The 25201-nt window shown below is 46.3% G+C and overlaps 1 protein-coding gene across 2 annotated transcripts in view; it reads right to left on the bottom strand.

Moving 5' to 3' along the window:
• Positions 1-22670, bottom strand: part of LOC135906569 (luciferin 4-monooxygenase-like) — a 262082-nt gene extending 239412 nt beyond the window's left edge. Inside the window, exons 1-2 of one of the 2 annotated variants that reach the window (XM_065438012.2) lie at positions 22428-22669; positions 7394-7460 (exon numbers count right to left, since the gene is read on the bottom strand). The gene's annotated coding sequence lies outside the window, so the exon portion shown is untranslated. Of the gene's footprint in view, positions 1-7393; positions 7461-22427 lie in introns of both variants that reach the window. The other variant, XM_065438013.2, reaches the window with a different exon arrangement.
• Positions 22671-25201: the final 2531 nt, after the last annotated feature.

Below are 25201 nucleotides of genomic sequence, written 5' to 3' on the forward strand. Positions count from 1 at the left end.
TGCTTTTCAAACCTAATCTGTTTCTTTTGTACAGTAACTTCTCTATAGCAATTATCGAGGCGCAGTTAGAGCACAGGCGAGATGTTGCGCGGACAAGCAATGTTCGCATAACATAGGCCTCCGAGAATGCGGGTAACGTAGCGTCGCGGCGGTGCCCTCTCCTCTCATTGAACACCTGGCGTGAGTAGCTGGTGACCCCTTCCTCCCTTCCTGCTCCGTCGAGGAATGCACTTGGCATGGCATTGAATAACCGTAGACGTCCGCTCCTACAAATCTTGGATATGGCCATAGATTACCACGGATATTCTTCAAATATCAGTTGCAGACAAAAACAACATAGTTGAGACAAAAACAACATAGTGCGTACTGGTTAGCTCAGTATAAAATCATGTTCAAAAAATAATTCGCAGTGATGAAGGCATTCTGTACGACCACTACTCATACAGAGAGCTAAGAATTCCTGAAAAAGATGCGTGCGCAATTTTCATTATTGTGGGAGGTATAAATCGCTCTCGTGCTATTCTTCCAGAGGAACTAGATCCCAGTACTGTCGACGATTTCCACTCCTACTTCTCTAATGCTGGGTCTGTTTAGGTAACAATTTAAACTGCCTGCATCCTATCTGAGCCTATCCCATCCCATTGGAAACACATTTTTATATTTTTTGGGGCAGAGCGCTGTTGCCTAATTTTAGTTGTGGGAAGAGTGCCATCTGAGGAGGATTCTTGTCTGGACAGAGTAAATATACCTATGGGTAAACTAACATTTACTAGGCCGCATTTTTAACCATTCTTTAAGCAGCTTTACGCATCCGTCTTCCCGAAAAGCAGTCATTGTTATACGAATATTTAACAGTGGTAACAAATCAGGGGTGCTGTAACGTAAAACTATTCCAAACTTTTCTATTCCAATTCTGCAATCAGCCCTCCGCGATAGGTCAAAACATTTTTCGGCCACCCCCATTTCACCTGTCAGCCACTCGACGTCCAGCAAAGCGCGATATGTAATATTTCGTTTCATTTTATTTTTATTTCCTTAGTTTTACATAAGTGGTAGGGTTAACATGAGAAAGTAAAACATTTTTTTTCATGATGACAGGTGGGATGTAACCTTTTCTAGGAAGGTTGATGGACAGGTGATGGCTGGAGTTTCATAGGTAAGGTCGTTCCAGTTGCTTGCTGTTCGGAGGAAAAATGATTTGGAAAGGGTGGTCGTACGGGTGCCTTGGCGTGAGGCCGATTCGGCGAGACGGAGACGCTGGCGTCGGCGTCGAGAGCAGTCGCACCTCACGTCGGATCCGCCAATTTTCGGCCCTCGTGCCGGTTCTTTCATCTCTATCCGGACAGTTTCTTCACGAGTGGGTGAAGGAAGTCGTCAGGACCATTTCGATACCAATCGTATACCAATACTGGCCCGGGGTGGCCCAGGAGAGTTTTGGGAAGCCCGTGACTACGCCATGCGCCGACCTAGGCCTATCCGGCCTAGCTCGAGTGCGGCCGCCCGCACGCCAGCGCGCAGACGCAGGGACGACCACCCGGCCGCCCACCGCCGCCTCGTCGCCCATCTCCCGGCTGCCCACCGCCATGGAGATCGCTGTCCAAGGACAAGAAGTGACCCCCGAAGAACTTTCATATGCTTCCTGGCAGACGCTAGGCCTCCGCGCCCAAGAGAAACGCCGCGCAGCGTTGCGCCTCGCCGCCGCCGACGCAGCTAAATCGCCGCGATCGAAGCAGGCAAGTGCTTCGCCTCCTCAGCCCCGCCGTCACGCTCCACTCCCTCGCCTCGCGGCCAACACGATTCACGTCGTCGGCCGCCCCAAAACCCCCGTCAACCTCACCAAACTCCATCCTTGGCATTTTTACACCGCCTTGCTGCAAGCAGCGAGCCTGCAATACCTCCCGCCCGCATCTCGTGACACGGTGCGGGTCCACCCGGTCAACAACACCTTTACGCTCACCGTCGCGGAATCGGCTCGCGCTCAAGCCTACCTCCGCATCACGTCCCTCACGGTGTCCGGCCCCACTTTTGCCATCTACCTCTACGCCCCACCGCCGCACGACACCCTACGGAGCATACTGTGTCGTCTACCACGCCTTCGACGACTTCACAGATGAAGCCATCCTTGACGATCTGCAGGCAAGCAATCCTGCACTTTCTATTGTGGGTGCCCGCCATATGGGCAAGACTCCCCACATCTTGGTCACCCTCACGGACCCCAAACTACCCCGGTGGATCTTCTACCATCGAGTCCACCTTCGCCTGGTCCCTTTCCACAACAAGGTGGAGGCCTGTTTCAACTGCCGCTCGACTGGCCACCGGACGGATGTAGGCCCCAAGCCAAAGCAGGACAGGTGCCGTCGTTGCGGCGACACTCACGCCCCACCGCTCGAAGGCTCGCCCCCGAGTTGCACCCCCCGTTGCATCGTTTGCAACGGGAATCACTTCACGCATAACTCCAACTGTAAGCACCGCTACATGCAGCGCCCTCAACCCCCGAAGCAAGCGGCACGCGGTCCTCCACCGCCTCCATCCTCCAAGTCGACCAATGACTTCCCGCCCCTCCCTCCAGCGGCGCCCAAACCAGCCTCTAAGCCCACCCAATCATGGGTGGGCTTAGAGCCATGATGAGTGGGCTAAGCCCACCCATCATGGCTGACCGCTCTGTCGTCACTGTTTTGCAGTGGAACTGCCGTGGTTTTCGCTCCTAGTGTAACCACCTCCTTCTACACCTTCAACAACTGGACCCCTCGGTCTCTCCTGACGTCATCGTACTACAGGAGACTCACGCCACCATTTCCCTCTCGGTTTACGTCGCCCACGACCAAGTAGCTCATCCCCTCTGCCCCATCCCGTCACGGCCATCCTCACTCGGCGGACGCTCACGGTCAATCGAGCCGATCTGCCCTTCCCTACGGTCCACCATGTCTTTGTCGAGGTCCTACCTCAGCGACGTGAATACCCCTCTTTTTTTATTCTTAATGTTTACACCCCCCCACGCGTAACCAAAGACTTGTCGCTCGTTGCTCTGCTCCGTGCCGCTGCAGCGAGAGCAGCCGAATCCCCCCTTCTCGTTTTCGGTGACTTCAACGTCAGGCATCCGGACTGGGGTTACTCCAAGGCCGATGGCCCCGGCACGAGGCTGTGGCAGCTCGCACATGACATCCACCTCTCCCTGCTCACCGACCCCAGGCAACCCACGCGCATCGGCAACAGCGTGTGCCACGACACCACTCCGGTCCTCAGCTTTTGCCGTTACGTGCACGACGTGTGCTGGTCCAATACACATCAGTCCCTGGGCAGCGACCACGGCGTCCTCGTCATCCAAGCCCGTACCTCCCCGTGCAAGCCGCGCCCACACACGACCCGCTATACGGATTGGGATGCGTTCCGAGCCCGCCGGCTGCACTCTGCCGCCCCCGACATCGAGGACCTTTCGGTGTGGACCGACCAGCTACTGGCGGACCTCGACGGGGTCACCGCCTCGATCCCCATCACAGAGGACCATCCGGCAATTGACTCCCGGCTCGCCCACCTGTTAGCCGCTCGCACGAACTGTTGGCATAAGCAACGTCAAAACCGTCGCCTGCGCCGCCACATCGCATACCTCGATCGCGAGATCGAGCATCACACAACTGTGCTCGCCCGCCAACAGTAGGAGCAGCTCTCCTCAGGGATCTCCAGTCAGTTGGGCTGCAAGCAATCCTGGCATCTCCTCCGCCACCTCCTCGACCCTGCTTCCGCCAAGTCAGTCGCTCGGCAACAATTACAACGCGTTGTCCGGGCATACCCCGGCGACACACTGTCGCTGATAGCAGACTTAGCCGCCAAATACCTCCAGCTGCCACCCCCTGGCATCTCTTCTCCCCCTCTCGCGTCGTACTCCGGGGCCCCCAACCCCGAACTAGATGCCGATATCACGGAAGCTGAAGTCTACGCGGCGCCACACAAGCTCCGCACCCCCCCCCCCCCCGGTCCAGATCGCATTCCCAACAAATTTCTCCGAAATCTTGATGCCCCTTCGGTCGTTGCCCTCACTTCGTTGCTGAATGAGTGCTGGCGCTCCGGCAACCTCCCCCAGTCGTGGAAACACGCTCGGGTGGCTTTCATCCCGAAGCCGGGCAAGAAACTCACAATCGAGAACCTCCGGCCCATCTCACTCACTTCGTGCGTCGGCAAGCTCATGGAGCACGTCGTCCTAGCTCGCTTGCAAACAGATGCTCACCACCTCCTTCTCCACACCATGATTGGTTTCCGCCCCCACCTCTCCACACAAGACGTCCTCTTGCAACTCCAGCTCGACCTTCTCGATCCGCCCACCTTCTCGGACACTAAGGCTCTCCTTAGCCTCGACCTTCAAAAGGCATTCGACAACGTCTCCCATTTGGCTATTGTTACCGAACTCGCCACCGTCAGCCCCGGCCCTCGCACCTACCACTACATGCTCCTTCCTCACGGCCCGCACGGCCGAAATCATCGTGGGAGATCTCTCGTCTCCCACGTATGCGCTTGTATCTCGTGGTACCCCTCAGGGCGCCGTCTTGTCGCCTTTTCTTTTTATTCTCGCCCTTCGCTCACTTCCCGACAAGCTCGACCGTATCCCCGATCTCAAACACACCCTGTACGCGGACGACGTAACTGTTTGGGTCACGTCTGGCTCCGACGGGCACATTGAGCAGATGTTGCAACGCGCAACTGACGTCGTCACAAGTCACGTGCACGCGGCCTGTCTCGCTTGCTGGGCGGCCAAATCGGCCCTCCTCTTCATGCGGCCCCCAACCGGCGTCGTAACAAGACGCCTCCCCCCACCATCACTATTCACGCCAATTCCACTCCTATTCCCGTCGTCTTGCATCTCCAAGTGCTCGGGTTGATAGTACAGTAAAACCGCCATAATGCTCACACCATCGACCAGCTCTCGCTTTCGGTTCAGCAAACCGCGCGCATGCTCGCTCGTGTCCGAGCGCGGCGCATGGGCATGCGAGAACACAATCTCCTCCGCCTAGCCGACGCTTTCGTCGTTTCCCGTGTCACGTACGGCCTTCCTTATACTCGTCTTCTCGAATCGGAACGCCACATGGTCGACGTCCTCATCCGCCGTGCATACGAGACTGCTCTCGTCCTTCCCCCCAACGCGTCCACGGCGCGTCGCCTCCACCTGGGAGTCCACAACACGCTCGACGAACTAATCGAAGCTCACCGCACCGCTCAGGTGCAGCGCCTTCATCGTTCGCCGAGCGGTCGCTACATCCTCTCTTCCATCGGTCATGACACCTCTTTTCACCCGCCAGACCTGGTCTCACTACCGCATGCTCTTCGGGCAGCCTTTTCCATCAAGCCGCTACCCAAGAATATGCTTGCGGGACACCACGACGCCCATCGCCAAGCCCGTGCGGCCATGCTTCACGCCAAGTACGCCTAACACCCGGCCATCGCCTACGTGGATGCGGCCCGATACGCCTCGCCCGGGGACGCCTCCACAGTCGTCTCCGTCTCGCCCTCCTCGGCACCCTCGTGGCCAACAATCACGGCCGCCACCATTCGAACGCCCTACGTCGTCGAGGCAGAGGAGGCGGCCATCGCTTTAGCCGCCACCTTGACTGAGGCCAGCGTCATACTCTCCAACTCCAAGCACGCCATTTCCAATTTCGGCTGAGGTCTCGTCTCGCCGACCACCTTACGGCTCCTCCACCCACTTCTACTGGAGGACGAACCGTGTCAAATTGAACTGGTCTGGGTCCCCGCCCACTCGGGTCACCCCGGCAATGAGTCGGCTCACCAACGCGCTCGAGGATTCGTCGACCCAGTGGTGGGCCCCTCCGCGTCGGACGCCCCGGTGCCGGAGCCCCTGGTCACCTACCACGACATTACCCAGCACTATCGCCTCGAACGGCACGCCTACCCACCCTCACATGACAGTCTTCCCAAGCGGTCCGAGATGGCCTGGCGTCGCCTCCAGACCCTCCCCTTTCCGTGCCCCCTAGTGTATTCGCACATCCACCCTGGTGTCATTGATCCATGCTGCTGCCTGTGCGGCGACGTTGCCTGCTTAAACCCCATCCACTGGGGCCGCCCGGAAGACCCCCCGCCCGCCGAACTCGTCTCGCCACCCCCCACCGACGAACAATGGGAGGCCCTTCTCTCCAGCACGGACTGAGACATCCAAACACGGGTCCTGGCACGAGCTGAAGACTCCATCGTGAAGCACAACCTGGAAGCCTGCGTAGCTCAGCCTCCCTAATCCCTTACCTCTTTTAATAATAAAGTTGAAACTCACTCACTCGGCGAGACGTACTCGATGCCGGTGCGGAGATGTATGTCTGCTGTTTAAGCTGGGAATAATAAGATTTGTTAAATAGGCACAGGCTAGAAACACGGCGACGGAGGGAAAGACTGCATAATGGGGAATGTAGCTTGAGAGATGAAACACTAATATAGGATGAGTATGAGCGGTGAATGAAACGGGCGGCTCTGTTTTGCACAGCTTCTAATCAGTCAATGAGGCAAGCTTGCTGTGGGTTCCAGATGGCGGATGCATACTCAAGTTTTGGCCTGATTAATGATTTATAAGCAAGTAGCTTTACATTTTGAGGGGCGTCGGGAAGATGACGTTTAAGAAAGCCTAGTTCTTTATTCGCAGATGAAATTAGCTTTGTAACGTGCTCGTGCCATGATAAGTCATTGCTGATAGTGATGCTGAGGTAGGTATACGACGGGGCGAGTTCGACAGGAGAATCGGAAATCTTATAAGTAAATAAATGCGGGTTGTGACTACGATGAAACGACATGAGCTTGCACTTATTGGGATTAAATGTCATCAACGAGTGATTGTACCATGATTGACTGCGGTTAAGGTTGTGCATAAGGGATTATTGGTCAGCGGTATTAGTAATTGGGGCATAAATAACGCAATCGTCGGTGAACAGACGGACATGACAAGTTTTGTGGTAGATCATTAATATAAACTAGGAATAGGAGGGGGCCAACGACAGTTCCCTGAGGAACGCCTGATGTTACTAGTAGTTGTTAATAGTAGCCGGCTGTGAACGATGTGTGAGGAATTCTTTTACCCATGCAATAATTTCTCGATGCAAGTTTAGTCTGGAAAGTTTTAAGAGTAGACGTTCATGAGGTACCTTATCGAATGCTTTGGCAAAGTCTAAAAAGATGGCGTCAGTTTATAAGTAAGCATCAAGGTTGGGATGAAGATCGGGAAAGAAGATGGCAAGCTGTGTCTCACATGATAAGCCTTTTCTAATTCCATGCTGGGAGGGAGTGAAAAAAATTATAGAGTCTAGATGCTGCATTATCTGGGAGTAGATGACGTGTTTCATTAGTTTACAAGGGATGCTAGTCAGGGAAATGGGACGATAGTTGAGGGGAGAGTCTCTCTTACCTGATTTGAAAACAGGAAGGACCTTCCCTATCTTCCAGTCTTCTGGGATGATACCTGTGGCGAGTGACTGAGAAAACAACAAGCATAAAAACCTGGATGAAACGTCCTTAGTGTTTTTGAGAAACTTTCTGTTAATTTCGTCGGTTCCGGCTGACGATGAAATTATTTGTCGATTGCGCACGAAATGCCATTTGGATGAAAAATTATGGCTGGCATTGCTAGTTCAGTAATGGAGGGTAGTGAAAGGGATGTATCTGCAGGTTCTTTCGTGAATACTGATGAAAAGGCCGTATTAAATATATCGGCACACTGAGCATCCCTAACAGAGTCGCCATTATCATTAGTAACGGTGATGTCGTTTGATTGCTGGCGATTTATCACGTTCCAAAATTTTCTCGGGTTAGTTGTTATTATTTTGGGTAAGTCATTGTGAAGAAAGAAAAGTTTCGCGCTTTTCACTGCTGCCAAGTACGCATCTTCAGCGCTGTAGCATTTTTCCCATACAGAAGAGCTGGGTCTAAGTTGAGCTGCAGTGTACAGCCGCCACGTTTTTATTTTTTAGTCTTTTGAGCATTTTGTTGAACCAAGGAATTTGATAATCAGATTTGCTAGTGCACTTTGGAATATATCTGCTCACTAGATCACTATTTTTGCGTTTCAAGATTGACCAGTATTCGTCGACTGTATGCTGATGGAAGTGAAGTTCAAAAGTGGATAAGAGGGAGTTTAATTCATTATTTATTGCTACGTAGTCGGCCTTATCGTAAAGCTTTATTGTTTTTTTGGAAACTTTCCTTTGAATGAGATTAATGTTAAATGAGGCATAAATAACTTTATGGTCACTTCTTTCCCTCAGGTAAGTAATAGAAGCTAAGGTCTCAGGATGACTAGTTAGAACGAGATCAATAAGGTTTTGTGAAGTCTCTGTGATGCATGTTGGCTCAGTTATTAGCTGTGAAAGATTAAAATTGCGACATACGTCGACAAATTCTCGAGGCTCTTGAGAAACGGTAACGTGAGGTTGGTGCCAGTTTACAGAAGGGTAGTTAAAGTCACCGAAAAGAATAATTCGTGCGCTTGGATACGCAGTTGTTAATTTTAGCAAAACACTGTGAAACTTACGGGAGTAGTCAGGGCTATTATGTGGCGGTCGATAGCAGACACCAGTTAGTGTTGCTATTGGCGCAGTGCGGCAAATGAGCCACATAATTTCAAGGTGAGATGTGATGTTGGCAAGCGAGAATGGTAGTTCTCGATTAACGGCGACTAAAACACCGCCCCCTCGAGAACCATCGCGGTCGTTGCGAAAGAGGCGAAAATTTGGCAAATCATGCAGAACTTCAGAATCGCTGATGTTTTTTGTTGAGCCATGTTTCTGTTAGTACAAATATGCTGCTTCCGGACGATGATACAAGGTTAGATACAAGGTCTCGTTTGGGAAGGAAGCTGCGTATATTTGTGAAAATGACGGAAAGGCAAAGGGTGGTTCGGGCGTTGATTCTAGGATGACTAGCTGATAGAGGGTATTGTGGGGACCGGCGCCGAAAAGTTCTCCGCTATGCGGTTTCCTTCACCTTCTTTGTCGTTTCGTCGAAGAAGTAGCGCTTGGGCCCGATATGAAGCGTCTTATAGCGGAGCGAGAATTTATTAGTTGTTTCTATTGCAAACGCAACCAAGTGATTTCAAATATTTTGGACGTGGCGGGTATAATATTCGCCTACACTGAATTTCGATCCTTTAAATTTGGGCCTTTTAGATAGAATAGTTTCTTTTGTCTTGGGTGAGATGAATTTGACAATGATAGGGCGTAAATGGTTCGGGGCATGACGGCCAAGCCGGTGGGCGTGCTCTATTACTTTGGGACCCAAGGCTATTTCCAGGCGTTCTAAGCAATGATCAGCGATAATTTTTTCAGAATCGGCATATGTTTCACGGGGAGATGAATCAGGCAGACTGTAGAAAATTAGATCGTTCCTGCGGGCGCGGTTTTCAGAATCGTCAAGACGAAGCTGCAAGTCTTGAACCAAAAGAGCTGTCTGGCTAACTGTTTACTGAATGATTTCAACGTTCAACACAGATTCTGGAAATCTTCTTCGAGTTCATCAAGGCGGGTATTGAAATCGGATATTGTTCAGTCGACTGAAAGCATACGCCATTTTATGTCTTGCAGGTCAGAGATTAGTGTTGCCTGGCCATCAGACAGCTTTTTCAATTCAGCCAGAACGACAATCAATTTGTCAGGTCCAGGGTTAGTTTCAACATCGCCAGCAAGGAGTATTAAGGACCGTACATTATCATAACATTCGGCGTGTGCACTCATTGTCGTGTGCAAATATGATGCGTGCACTCTCATTGTGCATGGCTGAACTGAACTAAAGAAAAATAGCTATACCTGATTGAACGCCTGTTCGCCATTAGCCCTTGGATATTCGTCCAAACTTTTCGGGCTGCGCCAACTTCACCTGGCTGTCTTGCGGCGTCACAAAACCAGGTAAACTCGCCACGTCCAAGCGATGTGTACGCGGTAAAGATGCATTATTATGCCGAAAAGAACTAAACTTTTCTCTGAATAGCCGTTGGCTGCACCTTTCCGAAAAGTATAAAAGATGGCTGCCGCCGATCGCTCAGCCACTGGCTACTCAAGAGCTACTGAACTCAAGAGCTACAAGAACTACTCAAGAACACTGGCTACCCGAGAGCTTGGGTATACTTGCGTATAATAAAACTTCTTGCGAAACCGTGTAACGTTTCCGAGCACTGTCGGTGCATTTACAACCTCCCTCAGCCAACATTTCTTTGCTGATGATGCTTTTTTAGCGGCATTCTTCACCTTCCGTTGTATGCCGCCGCGATTCTCTACCAGCCACCACTAGCTAAATAATGGCAAACGGACCAACAGCAGATGCCGGCACAACCCTCTTCACCCGGTTATCAATTTTCAGTGCACTGGCTCGGGCCCACCGAATACCTCTCCACTTGAGCGTGCTCCTCACTTATTATCAGCCGGTTAGATAAGACCACCTCCTTAGCGCAGGCAATGTGATTCGTTTTTAAATGAATCAAAAGCGACGTCCTGTAAACGACGAGAACATTTGATTGGTGTCTTTAGACAACCCTGTGGGTCACCGTCCGATGCATGCGTCGGTGGTTACGAAATTTGACATGAGATTGGAATAAAAACATATTGGAATAGTTTTACGTTATAGAGCCTCAGGTCCCTCGTTTACGGACCTATATAAGTCTTGAATGTTCTACTAACATTTATGAAAATATTAACGCAGTAGGAATTCACTCATTTATAGAAAGAGAATATTATTGGACCACAGCAACGTGGACTTTGGTCAGCTTTTTCCACGTATAGCGTAGTATTGTCTCATTCAAGCTTTACCGCAGCTCTTCATGACGCATGCTTATGAAGGGGGTACTTATCGAACTAATAAAAGCATTCGATTCCATCACTCACTATGTACGAATAAATGGACTAACCGATCGGGGATTCGCAAGCAGGCTGCCAAAATACTCGGAAATTACTTACAATATTGCCATTTAGTAGTCGTAGTTAAAAACATCAAATCAACCCCTGAGTTAATTCACATAGGTGTTCCGCAAATACTAGTTTTCTGACCTTGTTTTTGTCCCTGTGAAATGGCTTGCCTAATGCGCAAAGCTCTCCACAAATACTGCAGTACGCCGATAATCCGGTTCAACAGATAAACCTGACATGCACGACCTTGAAGATGAAACTGATGTGAAGCTAACTAACAATTCTAGATGATTTACCAAAAATAAATTAACAGTTGACACAGACAAACACAATATACGTGGTGGTTCAGTCGCGAAATAAGGAGCTCTATGTTCCTTAAGCTCAAGTATTACTTAGAGCGACGGTGCTTTAACACGCATTCATTTCAGTTCTTTTAATTTTGCGTGGTAAGATACTGTCATTCACACTGGAAAGCACCCATTGAATTGCTATGTAGTCGGCATTCAGGGGCATGTTCTGGCTTACTACAAGCTCGAAATTTTGTTGATAGCAAAACTTTGCGTACCCTAGCTTTATTTTGCGCTCATACTTAGTCATTTAACATGCTACATTCAATCGTAAGATGTCATCAACACGCGTTTGTTCCCTTACCCAATCTGCTCTTTTCTTATTTGTTAGCGTTTACAAAATCGTTGAAAACTTCTGAGGCTCCTCAAGAATGGAAAATTGCAAAAATTATTCCGATACATAAATCAGGTGATGCTACAAATCCTTCAAACTTCCGTCCTATTTCACTCACTTGTACAGCAGGAAAAATTTTTGCGCATTTAATATTAAAACACATCGTAACTTTTGTTGAAAGTCATTCTCTAATTAACGCTAACCAACATGGATTTAGGAGTGGTTTGTCTACAACAACTCAATTAATAGAAACTATTCATGACCTAGCATTAACAATCGATAAGCGAGGACAGGTAGACATAATTTTCTAGACCTATCAAAAGCTTTTGATCGGGTATCGCATCCAAAACTAATCCATAAGCTGCAAGGAATTCTGGGACACGGTATTCTTACAAAGTGGTTAAAAGCATATTTGTCAGGTCGTCAACAATTCGTTCATTTCGAAGGGCAATCCTCAGAATACGTTGAAGTTTTATCCGGTGTGCCTCAGGGCACAGTTTTAGCTCCCATTCTCTTCCTTCTTTTTATTAACGACATCGCAAACGGCATTGACGCAACGGTACGCATGTTCGCAGATGACTGCATTATTTATAAACCAATACATACCAAGGATGATCAAGTTGTTCTGAATGACACACCTAAAAATATAGCAAAATGGTGTCAAGACTGGCAGATGACGCTAAATGCAGAAAAAACTGTCTGCATGACAGTAACGAGAAAGAAAGAACCACTAACTTTTCCATACGAAATTCAGCAAAGAGAACTACACAGGGTAGAAGAATACAAGCATTTAGGTATAGTTATCTCTTCCGATCTAAAATGGAACAAACACGTGTCATATGTGGCAGCAAAATCACTCTCAGCGCTTTTTTCCCTCAAACGGTCCCTCAGATACGCTTCACCCAACACCAAACTACTCGCGTACACGTCACTCATTCGCTCCGTTATAGAATACGGCGCCATATGCTGGTTTCCATACACTAAATGTGCCATAGCCAAGTTAGAGAACGTACAAAGAAAAGCAGTAAGATTCATTTATAATAAATACCGCCGTCATGATTCCCCAACTGAACTTCTACGCTTAGCCGGACTCCCAACAATTAGCGATCGTGCTAGATATCTCCGACTAAAATTCCTGTTTATGCTCCAGAGCAATGCCGTAAAAATAGACAAAAATAAGTTCTTAGTACACGCTAACGCTAGAATTTCAAGAACCAAACACAATAAACAATTATCTGAATATAGGTTTAACAATGACACCTTCAGATATTCATACTTCCCACAAGCTATTAGAGAATGGAATATGTTACCACAAGAAGTTGTCGATTGTGCCACCCTCGATTCTTTTTTGTCTAAGCTGTCTAACCATATCTTTGTTGCTACATGATGAGATGTGGTTTTTACATTATGTTCTATTGTCATTAACCTAACCTAACCTAACCTAACCATATCTTTGTTGCTACATAATGAAATGTGGTTTTTACATTATGTTCTATTGTCATTTTATTGTCTATTGACATTATTGTCTATTGTGTATGTATAAGCTTATTTCTAAACCAAAGCCAAGGCCTGTTGCAAACGATTATCGTTGAACCCTGTGTGAATGATGTATTTTCCCTTTTATGAATGTACCCTTTCCTGCCAAAGCCTTCGTTAAGGCTAGCAGTATGTACCAAATAAATAAATAAAATAAATAAATAAATTAAACCCATCATTCTTCTCTTCATAGCTCATTGCGTCGCCCTCAATTTAAGTAGAGCCCTTTTCGTAAGTCTCCAGGTTTCTGCCTCGTACGTGAGTACTAGTAAGACATAGCTGTTATAAACTTTTCTCTTGAGGGATAATGGCAAACTGCTGTTCATGATTTGAGAATGCCTGCCAAACGCACCCCAGCCCATTCTTATTCTTCTGATTATATCAATCTCATGATCCGGATTCGCAGTCACTACCTGTCCTATGTATGTACATCTAATTCCTTGCCTCTTCCAGTACCTTGCTACCTATCGTAAACTGCTGTTCTCTTCCCAGACTGGTAAACCTTACATTAGTAGCCTGCAGATTCATTTTTAGACCCACCCTTCTGCTTTACCTCTCCAGGTCGGTGAGCATGCAATGCAATTGGTCCCCTGAGTTACTAAGCAAGGCAATATCATCAGCGAATCGCAGGTTACTAAGGTATTCTCCATAAACTCTTATCCCCAATTATTCTCAATCCAGGTCTCTAAATACCTCCTGTAAACACGATAGCATTGGAAAGATCATATTTCCCTGCCTGAGTCCTTTCTTTTGTGGGATTGTGTTTCTTTCTTTATGGAGGACTACCGTGGCTGTGGAGCCGCTATAGATATCTTTCAGTATTTTTACATACGGCTCGTCTACACCCTGATTCCGTAATGCATCCATGACTGCTGGCGTTTCGACTGAAGCAAACGCTTTCTCGTAATCAATGAAAGCTATATATAAAGGTTGTTTATATTCCGCACATTTTTCTATAACCTGATTGATAGTGTGAATATGGTCTATAGCTGAGTAGCCTTTACGGAATCCTGCCTGGTCCTTTGCTTGGCAGAAGTCTAAGGTGTTCCTGATTCTATTTGCGATTACCTTAGTAAATACTTTGTAGGCAGCGGGCAGTAAGCTGATCGGTCCATAATTTTTCAAGACTTTCGCGTACCCTTTCTTATGGATTAGGATCATGTTTGCCGTCTTTGAAGATTTTGGTGTGCTGGAAGTCATGAGGCATTGCTTATACATGTTGGCCAGTTTTTCTACAACATTCTGCCCACCATCATTCAACAAATCTGCTGTTACCTGATCCTCCCCAGCTGCCTTCAGCTTTTTCATTGCTCCCAAGGCTTTCTTTACTTCGTCTGGCGTTACTTCTAGACTATTCTCTCTTTCATTATCGTAGTGCATGCCACTACTACTGTATAAATATCTCTAGAACTGCTCAGCCACTTGAACTATCTCATCCATTTTAGTAATGATATTGCCGGCTTTGTCTCTTAAGGCACACATCTGATTCTTGCCAATTCCTAGTTTCTTCTTCATTGCTTTTAGGCTTCGTCCGTTCATGAGAGCATGTTCAATTCTATCCATATTAGGCTTCCTTAGGTGAGCGGTCTTACGCTTGTTGATTAACTTGGAAAGTTCTGCTAGTTCTATTCTAGCTGTTGGGTTCGAGGCTTTCATACATTAGCGTTTCTTGATCAGATCTTTCGTCTCCTGCGATAGCTTACTGGCATCCTCTATAGCGAACTTACCATCGACTTCTATTGCACACTCCTTAATGATGCCCTTAAGATTGTCGTTTATATCATCAATACTTAGGTCCTCTTCCTAACACGCTAACAGCACTAAGGTGTTAATGACATCTTAGTTGAAATCAAGGAAAAGAAATGGGCATGGGCAGGGCACGTAATGAGGAAGGAAGATAGCCGATGGTCATTAAGGGTTACGGACTGGGTTCCAGGGAAGGGAAGCGTAGCAGATGGTGGCAGCTAGGTATAAAGGTGGGCGGATTAGATTAAGAAGTTTGCAGGGACAACATGGCCCCAGTCAGTGCATGACCGGGGTAGTTGGAAAAGTATGGAAGAGGCTTTGATCTGCAGTGGGTGTAACCAGGCTGATGATGATGATGACTCAGTCGTAGATGCCAGCTCGATTTGAATATATTTTGATTTTTTCACCTCTTCTACAGATCTGCCAACTTTTGATTACCGGCGAGTTGGCTCATTGCCGGGTAGTCCTTCTAGTGTGTTGCGCATTCGGAGTACCTGAAGTTCATATTATAAATTGGCATTGGGCGCACTTGCATTTCTGAGGTGACATCAGATACTAGGAGCTATAAGGCGTGAAATAGCCTTCTCTAATACCTGTGTTTTAAATAGGAAATGCCAGATGGCTAGGACGACATCGCCTCAGCTTACATTGTTCAGTGCGACGGCAGCATAAAGAAGTCGCAGTTTCGCCAAAAAGGCGATGCATCGATTGCGATAGGAAATTCTTCGACAGCGATACTAAGTAAGGATGGTAATAGTATCATCTGTAGAAACTTGTAAAAATCCGCTTGCTGACTGAATCACCAAGCATTCTGCCACGCGCGCACAAGTAAACATGAATACATATCATTCCATGACCGCGCACACCCGCTGTGGAAACGCTGGCGCGAGGAAGCATGGCAGCGGCAGATAGCGAATTGACCTTCGTGCTGCTTCTTGCTTCAATGCGAGTCTAGCGGGGAGGATAGAACGCAGAAGAAACTGTCAGCTTTCGGCGCACATGCTCTTTCTCCATGGCAGTCGCTTTCTAGATAGGGTCCACGCGGCCGTTTGCAGCCGCGGCATACGCAGCCGCCACCCCCAGTCTTTCCCTTCCCTCTCCCACAGGTGCTTTGCGCGCTATGGAAGACGACGCGCTGCCCGGTCGCCTTTCTCTGCGCGCGCGTGATCGAGCCACCGTCTTCGCGTCACCTTCACGCGCTTTCATTAGTACAGACAACACGTGGTGCGCGGCCACCATGTTACCGCACTTGGAGTTCATACGGAACATTAGGGCGCCATAGATACCAACGAGAAATTGTGTCTGGGGTGTCCATATAGTTATTATCGCCATATAAAGATGACGACCGTCCATCTCGCGAGTGTCAACTGTGCGTTATCACAACCAGCGCAATTTATCACTGAACATGGCGAAGATGGAGGCCGTGAATGGATGCACCTGAACCAGCTTCAAGGAAAGCAGGAGGCGACAAGCAAGAGAAGCTTGAAGTGCCGGAACTGATGACTGCTAAAACTGAGGGGTTAGTACAAAGGAAGACCAGACAAGCTGCATAATGCACGGCAAGATTTTCTGCCCGTATTCTCCAGCGTTACGTCCAAGTTTTTAATTTGGCTTTCTTACCATCTGTCAGGCCGAGTGGCAGTGCTCTGTGATAATAGCGGCATCTGTGTAAAATAAGAGCTAAAAATCAAAGCTGGAAAGATTGTTAACGTTACGGTTAACGAGAATCGACATGAACTATTAGGTGGGTTTTCACAGAACGCCTGTACACGATGGGATGACAAGTGTCCACGGAGTCTGTTTCAGAGGAAGAGGATTTCTTGCTTAGACCTTGTTTAAGAGAACCGGCGTATGTGAACTAAATGGAAAGTTTCTTTCCTGCCTAAGCTAAATACGGGGAATACCCGTTCTGAACAGAACCGCGATTATACTATCGAGTACTTGTACTTTTCGACTCGCGGCTAAATCTGGAGGTATGGGCATTCATGAACTCTACAATGCAATGCAGTCTCAACGATAGGGAACTTAACATGCTCATCATCATATACAAATGGCCACATAACCGCAGTAGCCGTCCAGTTCAGTTCGGTTCAGTTTATTTTCCCTAAACATCCCCGACTTCAGGGGTATTACGTATGGGGTTGGTTCAAGATTCGAGTTTGCACTCGTTCAAATAACATATGCACGCCACGCAGTCGTGTAAGTAAAGGAATGCATAACGACGAAAAAGAAAAAGAAACAGTTGGAGCATTATGTTGGAATTTTCTAGACTCGACAGGTTCTTAGTTGTAAACAACATACAAATAAAATGGGTTTGCCTTATGCGCTATTTTTTCTCTGGACTCTCAGTTCGTTAAAGCTACCCTAAGCAGGGCGCGCAGCGCATTTTTTTTTTATACGCTGGAAGTTGTTACTCGCAATCTTGGGAAAGATCTACGGCAATAATTTTTCGAATTGCTTTTTTAATAGTCGAGATGGAAATATTCAAGTGCCGCGAACCCATGCTTTCCGAAGATTTAGCGTGCTGTGCACGGGAACACCTGACTACTGGTATAAGTCAGTGCTACACGATGGCATAGTTTCGCTCTCAGCCCTCGCGACTGCACGACATCGGTCTAAGTGAACGAAACGGAAGTACACGTCTCTTGCAGCGCCCTATAAAATCACGCGGGCATTTTTTGTCTATAATATTATTTATGGAAACATTATTTCGTTTAATGAAGCAGCAGTTTACACATAACACATTTTTCTCGAAGTGTCATGAGTAGCTATGAGTGACGTGACATCATATACACGTACGTAAGCGCCCCTACGGCTATACGCCATCCCCCCGTGTGAAGCGCGCCGGCCGCGAGGAAATGGGCGTAGGGCGTTTAGTTTGAAATGTAAGGTATTTCCGCGCCACTTAGGGGTGCAATTCCGAGCAGACAGGACCATGAACGAGCGTTTTATGCACTGCGCTTGCCAACTCAATATGGCCATACCTGGTGAGGGGCCCTTTAAGATAGGCACACACTACATACCTGAGTTATTGTAGCGAAATGTATTTACATGTTTTGGTTCTTATCAAGCGCAGCGCTTGTTTCCCTTCTTAATGTTTCGTTTACAACCTTCTGTGAAGATGTTCATTTGTTATACCTTCCTGGATGCTTTTGTTTCTCATGAAGTGTACCAGCGGTGGTGAATTCAGGTGGCTGTTTCGTAAGTGGCCACGTTGAAAAGGTTTTAACGAACAATTTCGCTGTTCCCATCAAAATATTGGTAAATTTTCCTCGTTAAGCTCGGTAACGCCATATGTTCATAAAAATACCAAGGCCAATAAGTGCACTTTTCCAACAGTAACAAAACGTTCCTTACCTAAGGGTCATTTGCAATCAAGTATCGCTATGGCGATCGTTTAGTAGTAAGTAAGTAAGTGAGTTTATTTTCCAGGTTCAACTGGAGGTTTTTCTTGCAAAAAGCTTCATGAGCAGCTTGACTATGTCCCGAAAACCCCTACAAGCAGTAGCACACGAGTAGTACAGAAATCGGACACACATACAATAGTTACAGTCAATAAAGAGAAAACATTCACCAGTTATACATACAGAGTGTAACAATGTATTGCAAAAAAGTTTAAAGAATAAAATCGAAAATAGAGACGCTCAAATGGTCATGCAAATGTTCAGAGTGAAATAGGAATAATCAAGCAAAACATAAAGAACATAAAATCACATTTAAACAAAATATTTCCGCAGCTCAGCTTTAGTACATCCTATTGTGTGTTTATATGTGTTAAGAACATGGGGCAGGTTGTAAGACAAGATTTGTAATTTATAGTTAGTACGAAAACGTGGTATATTCCAAGTATTAATAGTTCTTGTGTGTATGTTAGCATGACGCATGTCCAAAGAAGCTAGACTCGAATAAAAATCGGCAATGGATGCCGTCGAAAAATACATTTTTTGTAACAACTTAAAGTGATACAAATGGGTGACCCGGACAATGTTATGTGTTTCAAAAGCGTACTTGGAGGTAGTTGTATTATCAATATTGACGATTATTCGAACAATTTTCTTTCGCAGTACGAGAATCTTATTTATGTTAGTTTTGGTAATTGTGGCCCATACTAAATTGCAGTAGTTAAGGTGAGAAAGGAAAAGTGCGTAATAAACATGTAATTTACATTTTAAAGGTAAAGTTTCACGACATCGCGATAGAACCCCGCAGACGGAAGAGAGATTCTTGCAGAGAAAGTCAGTATGGGCATCCCAGTTTAAATAGCAGGAAAAATTTACTCTAAGTATTTTGTGCACTTCAACTATTTCTATCTGGTGATCTTCAAAGTGAAGCATGCAATGCGGTACTATCGGTTTGTTTCTTGCGCGAAATATTATAGCCTTGGACTTTGTAGGATTAATTCGTAATTTATTCATCCTTGACCACCTAGACAATTCAATCAGTAGGTCATTACATTTCACCAATAAATCATTAAAGTTAGGGCCTGAAAGAAGTAGTGTGCAATCGTCCGCGTATATTACAACATCAACGGAAGTATCTATGTTTACAATATCATTTATGTACGTATTGAATAAAAGGGGTCCCAATATGCTCCCTTGTGGGACACCACAACTGATAGGCAAAAGAGATGAAAATTCATTATCTAAAGACACTGACTGGCTTCTGTTTTCGAGATATCCTTCATGCAATGTGAGTGGTCTACCACGGATTCCGTACATTTTAAGTTGGTAATAAGAATCGTGTGATTTAAGCAGTCAAAAGCTTTACTAAAATCAAGGAAAAGGCCCACCGTATACAAATTCTTATCAATATTATTCAAAATTATTTTCTTCATTGTTAATAACGCTGTTTCTGTAGATTTACCAGTTCTGAAACCAAATTGCGACTCAGATAATACTTTATGTTTGTCAAAAAACTTACTTAGCCTTGAAGAAATGACTTTTTCCAGACCTTAGGAAAACACAGGGAGTACTGAAATCGGTCTATAATTTGTTGGTACGTTTTGGTCGCCCCCTTTAAAAATTACTGATACTTTTGCAGTTTTCATTGTGTTGGGAAAAACTCCGCACTCAAATGCAAGATTGTAGATATGTGAAATCAAGGGACAAATTATGGGTAGCACATATTTCGATGGTTTCATCTGCATACTGTTGATATCTAAGGCTTTACTGTTACTAATTCCCATGTACACGTTATAAACTTCATTTGCATCAGTAGGCTCGAGAAATATAGTGTCACTAAGCTGGCTAGGATAAGTGGTGATTGTATTGTCGCTGAGGTCTTGAGATGAAACGTTATTAAGAAAATGCTTGTTAAAGTATTCTGCCAGTGCCCTCCGTTTTATTTTGTTGCCATTTGCTAGCATAAAATTTGTGACAGAGTTATTCGCACGGCGACCTAGGACATCGTTTAAAACTTTCCACGCAATATCTGGTCTCCTTGAATTGACGTTACAAAAGAGCTCCTGATAATATGATGTCTTCGCTTTCCGTAGCTCACAGTTTAATCGGTTTCTGAACTTTTTAAAGTGAAAGAGTGTATCCTTTGCACGTGTTCGAAGGAACGTTTGATAGAGACGATTTTTGTCCTTTATCATTTTGAAAAGTTCTTTTGTTATCCATAGTTTTCTCATCTTTTTCGTATTTTTCGTGTACGTTTCGAGCGGAAATTGCTTGGAATAGAAACGAAGGAAATGGTGAAAAAAAAAAGGTCGTACGCATCATTGACATCACTTTTCTGAAGCACACAGGACCAGTCGAAGTTCATAATGTCATGCTTAAACGCTTCCAAGGAGGCATCAGTTATGCGCTGCACAGTAACAGATTATTTAACAGTATTTCGCTTAGCATGCTCATGCCGAAAAACGACGAACACCGGACAGTGATCGCTCACGTCAGAAGCGATTGTACCAGCAGAGAGCACACTCGTTTCAATGTTCGTAATTATTAGATCTAGCGCCGAAGCAGTAGCGCATGTGACACGTGTTGCTGTTCCTATTAGGTTGACAAAACCACAGGAGAGAATCTTTATGTTGAAATCATGTACAGTAGCGTTATGGTCTAGAATATTGATATTAAAATCACCGCTGCACAAAAAGGAACATTTGTTTAGTGACGAATATTCTAGAATCTGGTCAAAATAATCCGTAAAATGTTTCATGTTACCATTTGGGGGGCGGTATACCACTGAAATGATTTGATTTCGATTTTGTATTGTTAGAACTTCATAATCGTCGGTAACGTCACTAAGGTTAGGCAGAATGTGGCACCTTTTGCACGCGAGAGTATAGATAGCAACACCGCCACCGCGTTTGTTAAATCTGTTAAGGAAAAACATTTCGTAACCAGGCAGCTGTAGCATCTTGCTATCAGATTGATACCACGTTTCGGTGAGCATAAAAACCGTAAATTAGAAAGAGAATTGTTTTAGAAGTAGAACGATTTCGTGTTGTTTGTTGCCTACCGAGCGGGCGTTAAGGTGCAAAGCGGTTTCACAGTTTGGGTCTATTATCTTCACCTGTTGTGGTAGGGCTAATTCGTGATAAGTCATTTTTGTTTGTTTGTTTTATGATCAAAGAGCAGAACGACGACAGATTTCAATTGCCAGGTGAGCTATGATCATCGACTATTACTGGTTCTGCATGACTGCTTTCCAGCGAGAAGAGCTTGATAAGGTCTCTCTCGCTGGCTATTGGCACAACCACTGAGCCATCGGATTCCCTCATGAAAATCTTTCCATTCTGTGACCGCACAGACTTCCAGTGATGCTCATACTTTTTTTTAACAGCGAAAGCAAGCAGTTTCTTTTGTGCCGGGCAGAGGTGCTCATTGACGTATACAGGATCAGAATTTTCCAGTCCAATGTCAGCATTTTTCAGCCTCATCTTCTTGGCTTTCTGCAGGACAGTATCACGTTTGGCTCGAGACCGGAACTGAACTATAATATCTGATTTATCTGCTTTTCGTGATGGTACCCGATGACACGACTCAATGTCACTTTCTTGAATTGACTCACTGAGTGCATTTTCTATCTTTGAGACGATGTCAACCATAGATTCGCTGTCACTTTTGACGACTCCTTGTATTTCAAGGTTCGCCCTTCTTGAATATTGCTCGGACAGAACAAGTCGCTTGTCCAAATCGAGCACCTTTCTTTCCAGACTGGTGTGCATTGATCGAAGCGTCTCATTTTCAGCAGCAAGGTTGTTGCTTTTAGCGATTTTCACGTTTAGTTTTCCCTCAAGCTCTTTAATGGAGTCATGTGCAAACTTGAGGCTTTTAACTAAGCCCCGCTTTTCACTCTTTAGTTCTCGAATCTCATTTCGCATTTCCCGCTCTATCTTTTCATGAAATAGCTTAATTTCCGCTTTGGTTTCTTCTTTGAACTTGGTGAAATCAGCTTTGAAATCCTCTTTCATTCTTGCCACTTCCTTGCCAGTCATTTTAGAACTTGTGTCCTCTCACCCCACAGCCAAACAAACACACTCAATAAGTTGGTGAACAAAATTGCAAAAGTTGGCGAAACACTTGGCAGCAGTGACAAGCGACTAATAGAAATGCGTATGATGAATGGGTTCTTTGCACTAACCTGCGACGAAGGCAAGACGAGAATAGGGTGCTTCCCACACGCTCGTCGCTACTGTCAAATGCCGCAAAAGTCGACGAAGGTGCCTCTTTTTTAAGTGTGAAAGGTCACGTGGGAGCCAAAAGTAGCAGGTCACTGCGCAGCCGATGGTGGCGCCTTCCCGAACCACGTGGGTCCTGCGTAGTCCGTGTTTTCACAGCGGCAGGCTACAGGATGAATCAAGGCTGGCGCCCAGTGCGGCTGCGTGGATGTTCCCTGCGACGAAGGCAAGACGAGACTAGGGTGCTTCCGACGCACTCGTCGCTACTGCCAAAAGTGACACCGATACCTATCGTGAGCATTGAGAGGTCAAACAACGGCCAATGAACAAACGTTATGGCCTAAGAAATATTTTTTCACAGAAGGAACTGTGTTTTGCAAATGTTATCTCTTCATGTTATCCCACCCCCCTCCTCTGGAACACACATTATCTCTTCGCAAAATTTTCATCAAGCACGTACCTTACATTCCGCTTGGTCACACGGGCATGCAATGATAAATTTCGTGATGTAGGAGACAGGCATCGTCACTGTCTATTATTGCAAACCTAAAATCAGAACTGTACTGAGCCTTTTTGGCTTGCCATTCTAGGAAAATTCGCTTTACAAATAGCAAAGCAAAGGTCAAACTGAAACCAGTGTAATGCATTGGCACCAAGCTAGATGGATACCAAAAATGTTAATTGGCCATTATAAGCGCCAAATCTCCGCGTTAACATTGTTGCCCCTTTACAAGTAAAACCAAACACATAATATTGATTGGGTATGTTCTATCGAAGAAAACGCCAGCCCGTCATTTCAGAATGGCGGTGCTTAATCTCCAAGGAAGTTAGCGGCACGACCTGTACTCATGGTGAGGGATCATGGCTCACTGCATCCCACACGTGCACCTACTATAAAGTCAAACAATAACAGTATCGCAAACTGTGACATCAAGCGTCTTCAAGGTAGATATTTCCTTGCCTGCACCATTCCTAGTTCCAAGTGAAATTTCACACGCGATAATTCAATGTGTTACAACAACCAGTTTTCTCTTGAGACGCTGAGGGACCGGTTAGTTTTTCGGATCTCCGACAGCATAGTGCAGCAACGCTTATTGGCCGAAAAACCCCTGACTTTCGGAACGGACTGTGATCTAGCAGTCATAGCTGAGTCTGCTGCGTAAAATCAAAGAGTTATGGACCGTAAGCCCCAGGAAGGCCCGGATGTAACAATACCTTGGCTTGGTCGAGTTGGTTCATCTCGACAGTTTTCATAAAAACGGACCAAAGAGGAAAGGAGCGCCAGTCATGTCCTATACGTTGCTTTTGTATTCATCTTTAGCGCGCTTTTAGCAAAACTGCCCAGATGTAACGCCGAAGGCGGACATTCTACGTATGAAGCAGCATCAAAAAAGGGCAATAAGAAAACCTGTCAGGTGAGCATTTGAAACGATGGTGTTTTTGGTGCTTGGCAAAACAGGCTGCGTTGCATTACAGCTTAAAAGCGAAGTGTGCTTCAACTGTTCCGGGACAGAAAGAGAGAGAAAAGTTTAATGATACAAAATTCAGAGAGGTTGGCCAGAGGTATATTCCTCTAGCCATCTGCTCGGCGTTGGGGGAAGGGGAAGAGGGAAAGAAAGAGGTAAGAAAGAGGATCATGATGGGTGACGATGACGATAGAGGGGGGATATAATACATAGGGCTAACACTTTTGCATGCTCAAAACCTACAGTAGGCCCATACTTTCTAAAAAGTTCAGTAACGCCTGGATGGCCTTTAAACTCGTTTGTGTGTCTGGCCTAGGGCTTAAAATAACGTCCTCCGACCACGGTGGGCTGTCGAGACGCGTAAGGTCATTGTTCAACGCTTCACGCTCTTCCACGTACTTAGGGCAGTCACAAAGCACATTACCCATAGTCTCATTCGCATTGTAGAACTCTCAGCCTGGAGATTCAGTGCATCGGTTGAGGCGCACGTATCCACGCGTAAACGCTGCCCCCAGCCTTAGTCTGTGCTGAAGAGTGGCACAGCTGCGTTGAATTTTCGGTGGTAGCCTAAATTTCATGGTAGGGTCCAATCTCTTGAGTCGTCTGTGGCGATTGTCCGGATTGTCCCAGTGCTTTTTTGTCAATTTTCGAATGACACTGGAGAGGAGGCAGTTGGCGTCCACTCCGGGAAACTGTTCTGGGAAAGAACACTTAGCCAGTGCATGCCAGAAGCAAAATGTGCGCAAGTGAACCACCAGTTTGAAAATTGATTATGTCCAGTGCAAAGTTAGTATGATGACTTGGTAAGTATTGCGAAGCGACCAGCGATTATCTCACGTTTATTGTCACAGTAGGCATTGGCGGAGAAATAGTGGCCATGGAAGTAGGTTTAGAGCAGATAGGTCAATCATCAGCGAAAATGCGTTCAGGAAACTGAAGGCTGCAAAGAGCATTAAGCTAGAAGCAGACGCTTGGCTCGTAACCTGGACCGAGGAAGGACTGGACGTCGTCGGAAAAGCCAGACTTCCAATTGAGTTCAAAAAGCAAGTCGTGCAGCTCACAACCCCTTGTTAGAAATTACGTTAGCACGCTTTTGGGCCATAACTTGTTCAAGGATTAAACGTCAATGTAAGTGTGTTTTAGAACAGCAGCCAAAGTTTCTGAAATGCCGCAGCGTTTCTGTCGCACTCTAGAATGACGTCACCACTAAGCTGAATTAACTAAAACGTCAAGGTCTTCTGCAACCGACGCAGTACACGAATGGGCCTCCC

This window comes from Dermacentor albipictus, chromosome 5, assembly GCF_038994185.2.
Source record: "Dermacentor albipictus isolate Rhodes 1998 colony chromosome 5, USDA_Dalb.pri_finalv2, whole genome shotgun sequence".
NCBI lineage: Eukaryota > Metazoa > Arthropoda > Arachnida > Ixodida > Ixodidae > Dermacentor > Dermacentor albipictus.